Source organism: Aegilops tauschii, chromosome 3, assembly GCF_002575655.3.
Source record: "Aegilops tauschii subsp. strangulata cultivar AL8/78 chromosome 3, Aet v6.0, whole genome shotgun sequence".
NCBI classification, from domain to species: domain Eukaryota; kingdom Viridiplantae; phylum Streptophyta; class Magnoliopsida; order Poales; family Poaceae; genus Aegilops; species Aegilops tauschii.
The window spans coordinates 99,360,143-99,371,626 of record NC_053037.3 but is presented as its reverse complement, the minus strand read 5'-3'; positions in this window follow the sequence as shown (position 1 = coordinate 99,371,626).

The window sequence follows — 11,484 nt, the reverse complement described above, 5'->3', positions numbered from 1 at the left end:
CGCATCTCTTGGATCCGCTGAGGCAGAACGGCGAGCCAGCGCAGGACTTCTGCCAGGTGAGTCGGCACCTCGTTGGATAGGGCCACCACAGCTAAGGCACGTTGTGACCCGGTGTAGAGCTGCTCCACCAGGGTATACACGGCCTTTAGCTTGGTGACCACGCTCTGGTTGAGGTTGGCACTTCTGGGGCCTGTTTAACAGAATCAGATAAGTCGGCGACAAGGATGAATCATGAGATATAAACATTCTAAACTTGATGAAAGCCGGTGAGGCGACTTACCGAAGATAGCAGCCACCATTTGGGAAACCTGGCGCTTTAGGCCGGAGAGCTCGGCGGTCTTCTCAGAGAGAGCCTTCTCCGCCTGTTCCGCCCGGGTCACCAGTGCGGCCTTCTCTTCGGCCCAGGCTTTCCACTCAGCATCAAATTCTGTCTTCAGCTTCTCTTGAGCGGCGATGCTGGATACAAACTTGGCGTTTGCCTTCCGGGTCTCCATCTCCTGCGTCTTCAGCCGGCCCTTGAGATCCGCAAGGTCCGCCTCTAGCTTCTTGCCAACAGCCTGCATAAATTTCCGGGTTATTCACAGTCATTATATAAGTCCCAAGTGTTTTCCAAGCAAAGACACTTGGCACTTGGGGGCTAATGCATATTGAATGTATCTATCTACATACTGCCGGCTCAATTTAGTAAGCCGGAACCTAAGTCTACAACATATTCAATCATAAGTCGTCGACTTGGGGGCTATCATGGCAAAGGTAACTATGCAGTAAGTAAGAGGACAGCAGAATGATACCTCAGATTTTTGCTGGATCTGGTTCACCATGGCGACCTCTGTGTCCCGGCTCTTGTGCACTTGGTTGATGTAGCCAGAGATGAGCTCTCCAATGCTCAAGTTGGTGTAGTCGGAGAGGTCCAGGTTCACCCGGTGGGGCTGCAGCAACTCCCCTTTAGCGGAGCACTTGGCCAGCACGGTAGGTCTCCCCGGCTCAACGAACTCCGTCCGGGTGATTACCACGTCCGGGTCGTCTGCTGGTGGAGCCGAGCTGGAGGCCTCCGGGTTAACAGAAGTTTCGGTCGTTGCCTTGGTAGTCGGGGCAGTGGCTTCAGGTGCCGTGTCCATTGGAGTGGTGGCTTCGGGGGCGGAGGCAGCTGGTGGTTCTTGAGCCGTCACCTCCGGTTCAGGTAAATCCGGCACTCCGGCTGACTTGGTCTTCTTCGCTCTCTTGGTGAGCTTTGCATGGGCGCTGAAAGGACAGAAACATTCAGCACAAAGAAAGTAAGTACAGACAAGTATAATATGAGATGGTTGTCATTACCCGGGCGTGGTCTTGAAAGCCGGAAGACTCGACTGCATAGATTCGCCCGAAGAAGGGGAGGTCTCCTGATAATTGGAGTCAGAAGAATTGAGTGGCTGACGGATAACACCCGCCAACGGATGAAAAGGGTACAAGTGGGAAAAAACCTCAGTTCGACGCTTCCTTGTTGCGTCGGGTAACCTGGCGGAGAGGTCGGTGTCCTTGTTGGTCCGGGTGTGACGCCGGCTTTCATGAACCTGTCGCTTCAAAATAAATTGAGGGTCTTGATAAGCTAAAGGATGTGAAAAGCTTACTTTCCGGGTTACCCTTCGGACTTTCAGCTGTGGCAAGGGCTCCGAGTCGGAGGAAAGTGACATTACCTCTTCAACCACCGGGTTACTGGCGCCGGTGTCATCCTGTCAGTGAGCAAGTGCTGATAAGGCGGACAGCAACAGACAACAGATACAGCAAGAATTTAAAGGCTTAGGGGTTACCTCTGACTCGGAGCTGTCGCTTAATTGCATCAGCTCCGAAGCAGTAGGCCTGCTTCCTTTTTTGCGAGGGGCGGCTTTCTTGGCGGCTTTCTTCGCCTTCCTGGCCTTCTTGGCCGCCTCATGGTCATATTTGACCCGCCAGAACTTATCATCAACCTGAAAAATACAATGATGAATTCTTAAAACGGTTCAGATGAAGGTTATATGCAGAAGAAGATAAAAAGTTAAAGTCAGCGGCTTACCGCTGGGGCTGGATTGGTCTTGCAGAAGGGGGCTAACCCGGTCCTTCCGCAGTCTGCCAGGCTCTCGTTTAAAAGAGCCTTGGTCTCCTCCTCTGCAACGTCTTCTGGAAGATCATTGCGGTTGTGTCTCTGAGGGTCATCCTTTCGTCCTGTGTACTCACACATTAAGCCGGGGCGGCGGCTCAATGGGATCACCCGCCATGAGATCCAGACCCGGACCAGGTCGATTCCGTTCAGACCGTTGCCCAGGAGAGCCTTGATCTTATTGATGGTGGGGAGCAGAGGCTGGCGCTCTGCTTGAGTCAGCTTGTCCGACAGTGGGTGAGTCGGCTCCAGACGTGTTGGGCGAAAGCCGGGCAGCGGGCTTTCATCAGCCGGGGATGTATCTTGGCAGTAGAACCAAGTCATGTTCCAGTCCTTTGGGTGGCTCGGCGGCTCTGCGTAAGGGAAAAGGCAGTCCCTACGCCGCTGGATGGAGATACCACCTAGTTCCAGGCTTGGCCCATTGGCGCATTCATTCTGACGGTTCAAATAAAAAAGCTCTCTGAAGAGCAGCAGACTAGGTTCTTCTCCAAGGTAAACCTCGCAGAAGACTTGGAAATTACAGATATTGGACACTGAGTTGGGTCCTATGTCTTGAGGCCGCAAGTCGAAGAAGTTGAGCACGTCCCTAAAAAACTTTGAGCCGGGCGGTGCGAAGCCCCGGTTCATGTGATCCGCAAAAATCACTACCTCCCCATCCTTTGGCTGTGGCCTCTCTTCTGACGGGTCAGGGGCACGGTAGGACATGATGTCTTTCTTGGGCAGATATCCTGACTTAACAAAATCAGCTAGGGTCTCGTTGGTCACATTGGACCTCATCCAGTTGCAAGTAATGGGAGCTTTGGGAGGCATGGTGAAAGTCGGCAGTCTATGACAAAAAGGAAAAAACGTCCGGGTTAATTATAAGCCGGAGGAGATCTAAAAGTTCAAAGCTAAGGTGGCGGCTTATGAAGGGGACTAATGGTATATACTCAGGTACAGTGGGTTATTTAAGCTGCAAGGGCATTCAGAATAAGTTGATTATCTACGGCCTTGTCACAGTTAAGCCGGAAGATTCTACGAAGCATGGTTTTCTTTAAGCCGGAGGATTCTATGGCGCGCGGTTTCTTTAAACCGGAATTGTAAGCCGCCAAGATTCAAAGGTTACAGTTTTTACTAAGTGTGGTAAAACAGGTTTCACATATTGCAGTAACTTTTTTGGATCAAAATGGTCGGGCAAAAGAGAAAATTTCTAGACCTAGAAACAGAAGTAAGGGAGTTCTTGGGCCTGAACAAAGTTCCTATGCAATAAAAGGAGAGCTGCTTGCGTGTAAAATGGGTACCAAACAACCACCGCACTGGTTCTGGGCAGGTCTAAGATCAAACAGGGGCAGTAACCATGAGAACTACCGAAACTTGCGGGCAATGGCGACGAACACGAAGAACGTGGATGAACCCTACTGCAGATCTGCTCTACGGGGTAGTGAGGACTTACCGGAGCTGAAAAGGTGCGGGGGTCGCCGCCGTTTGTCTGGTCCGAGTCAGGGTGATGCAGCGGCCAAGGTTGACGAAGACCGGAGGCGAGACGACGGCGGCGGAGTGCAAGCTCAGGCAGAGAGGCAGTGGCGCGAGGAGGAAGAAGGATGGCAGAGAAGCCTGTCGGGCCGGCCTATTTATAAGGCGAGCTCATAAAGCGGGCGCGAGAATCAAGGAGACCGTGGCGTGGTTATCTCCCCCCACAACGCTTCGATTTTCGGGATGACAGTAAAAGCAAAGATCCGTTGCGGATCTGGTGGAGTAAAAAACGGGCTTAATGGAAGATGACGTCACGGCGGATTATCCAGAGTCCAGAGGATGACGTCACGCCGGGTTATGGCCTTCACATGAATGGTAAGCCGGAGATTTTTTCTATCGAAGGAATTGAAGATTGACATGAGCCGGCTCAAATCAATCTGGGGCCTAATGTTGAGGATATAGACCTTAGAGTCACCCGCCAGGAGGGGCCGGGTTACTCATATGGTCGTTGCCAGAAGCCTGGAGCCATGCTTGAAGACGATGGGCCAGAGATGGGCTTAAGACCCGGAGATGGCTTAAGGCCCGTAGCTACAATCATTATTATGGTAGAACTTGTAGTGTAAGGCAAGTATAGTTGAGAGTCCGAGCCGGACACTCTTATGAGCCGGCCGGGACTCTAAGGGCTGCTGGGCGTTAGCCTCCCTATATAAAGGGACGACCCGGCAGCGGTTTAGGGACAAGAACAATCTCATCGAGAGCCGGGCATAGCAGTTTAGCTCCCTGGTGATCGTAACCCTAATCAATACCACCTCAAACTGGACGTAGGCTTTACCTTCACCGTAAGGGGCCGAACCAGTATAAACCCTCGTGTTCCTTCTCCGTATTAACCCCTTCAAGCTTCCTAGTTGCGATGACTCCACGACTAAGTCCTAGCTCGAGGACATCTGCCGTGACAATTCCACGACAGAAGTGAAAGAGGCCCTTTTTCAGATGTTCCCAACTAAGGCGGCGGACCCTGATGGTTTCCCGACGTTATTCTTTCAGAAAAATTGTGGTGTGTGCGATGATGAGGTGACCAAAGTGGTGCTTCGTGTTCTGAACGGAGAGGAGTCTCCGGAGGTTATAAATAAAATGTTCATTGTTTTAATCCTTAAGGTATCTAATCCAACCTCCTTAACACAGTTTTGACCAATAAGTTTATGCAATGTGATCTTCAAGATCATCTCGAAGTTTAATGCAAACAGGTTGAAAGTGATTTTGCCAGAGATTATCTCAGCCGAGCAGTCTGCGTTTGTACCAGGAAGGCTCATTACAGATAATATAATCACAGCATACGGGTGCTTGCATTTTATGAGGAGGTCTAGGAGCAAACGGAATCCATATTGTGCCCTTAAAGTTGATATGATGAAAGCGTATGACAGGGTTGAGTGGAACTATTTGGAAGCTATCATGTTGAAGATGGGGTTTAATCAGAGTTGAGTTGCAAAAATTATGTAGTGTGTTAAAACGGTGTCTTTCACCGTGCTTCTGAATGGAGGAAAACTGGATGAATTCGTGTCATCTAGGGGATCCGCCAAGGTGACCCTATTTCCCCATATTTGTTTTTAATTGCAGCAGAAGGACTTTCATGTTTGTTAAAAGCAAGGAGTATGGATGAAAATGTGAGGGGAGTTGTGGTTGCACCAAATGATCCTTCGATGAACCATCTACTCTTTGCAGATGACTGTTTGTTAATGTTCAAGGAAAACACCAAGGCTGCTAATACCATGGAAGATATTATTAATACTTATTGTGAATCTTCAGGTCAGAGTGTGAATTTGGCTAAGTCCGGTATCTTTTTTTGGGAAGGGATGTCCAAATAATCGGAGAGAGGAGATCAAATTAGTATTGGACGTCCCTAAGAATCTTTGTCGGAACGATACTTAGGATTTCCAACTGATGTTGGGAAGGGTCTAAAAGAAGCATTGGCTGTGTTGATCTGTCTCCAGGTCGTCTATTTGAAAGGGTGCAAAGTTAAAGGGTGGATAGAAAGATGTATGGCAAGGGCGGGCAAGGTCTTGATAAAGTCTGTGGCACAAGTAGTACCCACCTTTGCAATGAATTGTTTTCTGTTACCTAGAGGACTCTATCAGCAAATTGATACTATGCTCTGCAAATTCTTTCGGGGATGCAAGGATGGAAGAAGGAAGGTAGCTTGGGTGTCCTGGGAGGTGTTAACCATGACGAAATATATGGGCGGTCTGGGATTTAGGGACACTCAACTTTTCAATCTAGCTATGCTAGCCAAGCAGGCATGGAGGATTGTTCAGGACGAAAATTCGTTGAATGCAAGAATTCTAAAAGCAGTGTACTACCCAACGGGTAGTATCCTAAACACAGAACTGGGGAACCGTCCGTCACAGATTTGGCAAGCTCTTACCGAAGGAATTTCAGTTCTGTAACAAGGCCTCATTCGGCGTATTGGTAATGAATGGACTTGAGACGAACATGTGGGAAGATAACTTGTTGCCGCACGACCACATGCTAAGGCCTCTACACCCTCGACCCAGCAACCCGCCAGTGCACGTGGCGGAGTTAATTGAAGCAAGTACAAAAACTTGGGACACTTCATTGGTCTATGAGCATTTGCAGGGACCGGATGCGGATACAATTCTTAATATACCGCTAAGTACGCACAATCAGAAGGACGTGTGGGCATGGCACTATGAGCACAGCGGTGTTTGCTCGGTACATTCAGTGTATCGACTACTAGTAGAGACAAAGAGAAGAAGAGAAGATTGGCTTGAGAGCAGAAGCAATCAGTCTAATACTAGTGCGGTAAGAAAAGACTGGATGGGCCTGTGGAAAATCAATGTGCCGGTGAAGATTAAAAAATTTGTGTGGAGACTTGGTCAAAACTCGATCCTGGCAGAAGATGTAAGGTGTCATAGAAATATGGCTGAAACTGAAATGTGCCCTATATGTAAAGGTGCAGAGGATAGTTGGAGGCATGCACTGATTGTATGCAATATGTCAAAATGTGTTTGGGCATTACTGGATGAAGATATTATAGATGTCCTGATCCAATGTAGAACTGATGACGCAAGAGTGTGGCTGCTACAAATGAAGGATGCTATGAACGAACAAGAGTTCATCATGGTCATCATAACCTTGTGGTCTATTTGGTGCGTCAGACATTGGGCTATACATGAGGAATAGTTCCAGTCCCCCCATGAAACGGTTGGCTTCATTCGGAGCTACATCAGTGACCTATCAATGATCCCTAGCAAGAAGAATAGCAGAACTGTGGCTGCACGATCGAGTACCAGACGGTGGGTGGCCCCTGATGAGGGGTGCCATAAGATTCAGGTGGACGCCGCCGTTCTCACGAGCGAGAGGGTAGGTTCGTGTGCAGCCATTTGCAGATCATCCAAAGGTGAGTATGTTGGGGCATCAACACTGGTTGAGCAAGGAATGGTCGAGCTGGAAGTACTAGAAGCGATGGCAGTCCATGAAGCATTATCGTTGGCATTAGACTTGAACATTCAGAAGGTTCAGGTGGCAACTGACTGTAAGTCCATCGTCAATCACTTGGAGGAGGAGTACAGAGGCCCGAGCTTCATGATCATCGACGACATCAAAAACTTGTTAAGGTCTTTTGTAGTAGCTAAAGTTATATTTGAGTCTAGGGAGTCCAATAAAGATGTTCATCGCTTAGTGAGAGCTAGTTTTTCTTTACAAGTGGGGTGCCATGTGTGGCTGTTGCAACCCCCTGATATCGCTTGTATCCCAACTTCAGTCGTGGCTAAATAAATAAAGCGGTGATACTCCTAAAAAAGTGCTAGTGGAGTGGAAGAATCACCAATATAAAAAGGTGAGTTATTATACTAATCCTCGTAGCATGAGAAAACGAGCAATGGGGTGTGCGCTCACTCACTCACTCGCTTCACACCACTCCACGCGCACGAGTCGCATTTCCTGAACCGAGTTCCAGTTTGGGTTATTGTTATGAGTTTTGCTGAATGAACTAATTTCTTGCATGGCAGTGCACTGCCAAGCTTTGGGGGTATGTGTCAATAGCGAGGCTCATTGTGGACATGTTTTGTACCTTCAGAGAGTTGTTCCACCACGTGTCAGTTGTATCTCTTCACCCTCCTAGTCCCTTCTATGCAAGGGACATGCAAAGGAGAGATGATACACGCGCGAAGAGGACTAAGAGAAACACACACACTTTGTTTGAGTCCGTGGTGTGAAAGTGCAACTAATCCGTGGGTGATTTTGGTAATTAATAATGACATATACTTCACTGAATTAATGCCTACTCAAAGAATACTTCATAAAAATTCAATATAGGTATGGCAATTGGATGTGAATGTGGAACCCTCAAAGTGCAAAGGACATATGTTGACAAGCCTCCAAGACTCTACATTTTTGGCTTAGTGATCCAAGATCACATTGAGTCCATAGGAAAGCCAATATTATTAAAAGGGGATGAGTTCTTGATCATGGTCTAACAGCTCAAGTGCTTAGAGATATTGTTCCAAAACCCTCAACCACACTCCCACATTCATCTATGTCCAAAACCCTAAAGTCAATCTCGGTCCAACCGATATATCCAATCGGACTCACCAAGATACACTTGACATAGCCACTGCCTAAACCCTAGCATCTTGGTCTCACCGAGTTGGCCCTTAGGTCCCATCGAAGAGCACTTGCCAACCTTCTGTTACCAATTTTATTTAGCTCGAATTTTTGAATGGTTTCAACCGGTGACACCAAAGTGCGGAAAGTTCTTAGGCCAGCTTCACTCGGTCCCACTGAGAGGTTTCATTCGATCTCATCGAAAAGCCTAATTTTCAAACTTTTTGTACTGCTAGGTCTCACTGAGTGTTTTCACCCGGTTCCACCGAGTAGTGCATAAAGGTGTGTAACGGTTGGATTTTTGGTGCTGCCTATATATACCCCCACCCATTCCACCAACAGAGAGAGCAACCAGATTGAATCCTACACTTGTCATATCCATTTTCTGGGAGAGAATCACCTACACTTGTGTTAAGATCAAGAGGATTCCACTCCAACCTTTGATCCTCGATCTCTACCCTCCTCAAGGTGCTTTCCACTCCAATCCCTCTTCTACCACATAGCCAAATCCGTGAGTGAGTGATTGAGTGTTGAGGAGGCTATCTTTTGAAGCACAAGAGCAAGGAGTTCATCATGAACAACAACAACTATTACCTTTTGGAGAGTGGTGTCTCCTCGATTGTTTAGGTGTCACTTGGGGGCCTCCAAGCTTGTGGAGTTGAACCAGAGAGATTGTAAGGGCAAGGATATTGCCTATTTCGTGAAGATCTATCCCGAGTGAGGCTAGTCCTTCATGGATGTAAGCCGTGATGGCATAGACAAGATTGCTTCTTCGTGGACCCTTTGTGGGTGGAGCCTTCCGACTCGCGTAACTGTTACACTCTATGGGTTGAAATCTCCATCAACGTGGACATACGATAGCACCACCTATCAGAACCGCGCCAAAAATCATAGTGTCTTCATTGCGTTTGATTATCTCCAAACACTTCCTCTACTTTATGTGCCAAGTCTTTACTTCCCACTGCTACTCTATTATAGGGTGCTAGTAGACTTGCTAGAATTGCTAAAAACTACCAAGAACTAAAGTTGGGAAAGGCTAGGTTTTTATTGGTCAAGTAGTTTAATCACCCCCTCCTCTAGACCTATGTTCGATCCTACATAGTGCTGAGTTGCTTCTCCGGCGACCTCATCCCGATGATTGCATGCACAACCGTCTAGGAGAGTAGGCCTTTCAAACCGCGTCCTTGAGAACCTACACCGAGTGAGGGGTGATAAGGTTTTTGGAGAGCATCTCGGCGTGATTTATCACACACGTTCGACTACATCCTCGATCATCTACCTGCTTTGACTACTTCCTCTATGACAGACGACTATCATGTCATCACCACCATAGTTGAAGGTGTTGTTGCACCTGAGTTTTTGGTGCCCTCATATATTTTGAACATCTCTCTCTCTCTCTCTTATATATGTGTGTGTGTGTGTGTGCGCGCGCGCGCGCAATTGGTCCATATGCCTACATACTAGACGTTCCTAGTTTGTCTTATGTGATTTGCCATATTAGTAATCTTCCGATAATGCTAATCTCGATTAAGTTTGCATGAAATCTGCCTAATAGCATAACACTATTTTCCCTTACCTAGGAGACCAGGCACCCCCTCCCCTTTCCCATATTCGGGTTTTGTGTGGATTCGTCATTACTTAGATTCTCCATGATATGCTATTTTCCCACTATCATTGGAGTCTCAAGTGACAAATAAGAAACTACATGCATGTGGTGCTTTTGAGGCTGTGATAACTTTATCCGAGTTTAAACTTAAAAGCATCCATATTGATTTATTACATATATGGATTCATCATTATTTGTTTATTTTTGGATAAATTTATTTATTAAATCATTTATGTTTTGCAATGTATGTTTTGCTCCCACTATGATTATAGTCAAGTATTGTACATAGTTTTTTTTTAGAAAAGGAGGATGACCCCCGGCCTCTGCATCTGGGCGATGCATACAGCCACTTTATTAATTATTCTTACAAGACCTTACAAAGTCATACAATAGTAAGACTAAAGCCGTCGTCTAAGCAACAAACTGTCGCTACACCTATCCAGTTGATGAAGGGGCGCAGATAGCCTGGGCCTAATACCAAACAGACATCGCAGCCAAGCCTAACATCTAAGACCCGAGATCCCAACCTAGCCACTTGCCGGGTCTGGGACACACACTGGTCCGGCGTGCTCTCAGAGGCCGCCGCCGCCAACTGCCACCGCTCCATCTTCAGAACTGTACTGATGCATCAACCTTGCTCGGTCCAGCTATCGTCGACGCCACCACGGCACCCAACGGCACCTCCTCCCTGCGCGCAAACAGCTGAACACGTCGCGGTCGCCACTGATACACCTCAGCGCCATGCTGCCAAGTACCACCAGCCGACACAGCTTGAAGTCCTTGGAGGATCTGTCGTGCGTAGCACCTGCCGACCAGGCATGACCAAGCGTAGCACCTGTCGATCAGGCATGACTTGACATCTCCACCGAAGCTCCGTGCAAGACGAAGCCGCTCCACCTCCTGCCTCTGACTTCCAGCACTGCTCCATAAACGATGCTCCCAAGAGAGAAACGACACCGCAGTGCCGCCATCATCTGGTCTGAATAAGTATTGTACATAGTTAGGACTTGGTTTGCCACTTCACAGTGGAAAACTGAACATTTACCCTCACAAAAGTTCACTGCTAGTACTACTAGCCCGTGGTCAATTACACAAAACATTTGTTCCACTTTTGTGAACCATTTTAGAATGTGAAAATATGTGCTAAGCTAAATACTTAATTATCTGTTTCAACTTATGAGCCTTTGCTATATGCTGCCATTCATAGAATGATTTCCGGCAATTACACTTCCAAACAAACAAATTGCAGCCAATCCAGAAAATTTCTTTAGGAATGCGCTAAAAAATAATAGATGTAGCAAATGTACAATTACCCCTTCTACTCCTACACTAAGGATGCTACTACGTTGGCCCTCATTTGGTGCTAAAGAATCTCGTTGTCCTTGTGGTGCCATTAGGCGGTTTGTGCGGATATGGTCATAGTTGTAGTTTGTCGATCACGAATTTGATCGCTTCACGATTTTATCCTTTTTCTTGCTTAGGCGTAGTTTTGGTCTTATATGACTTCGCTATTTGTAAGCATGTTTTTTTTTGTGTCTGTGTGTTGATGTTGGTTGTGTGCATCCTAGTTATGTAGAAGCCAGGTGTGTGTTCACGGTGTTTGTATCCACTTGATGCTTCATTTCAAGTCAATAAAACCCAGCCTTTATGAAAAAAATATAATAAGAAAACCATAAAAGTGAGATGGCATGTA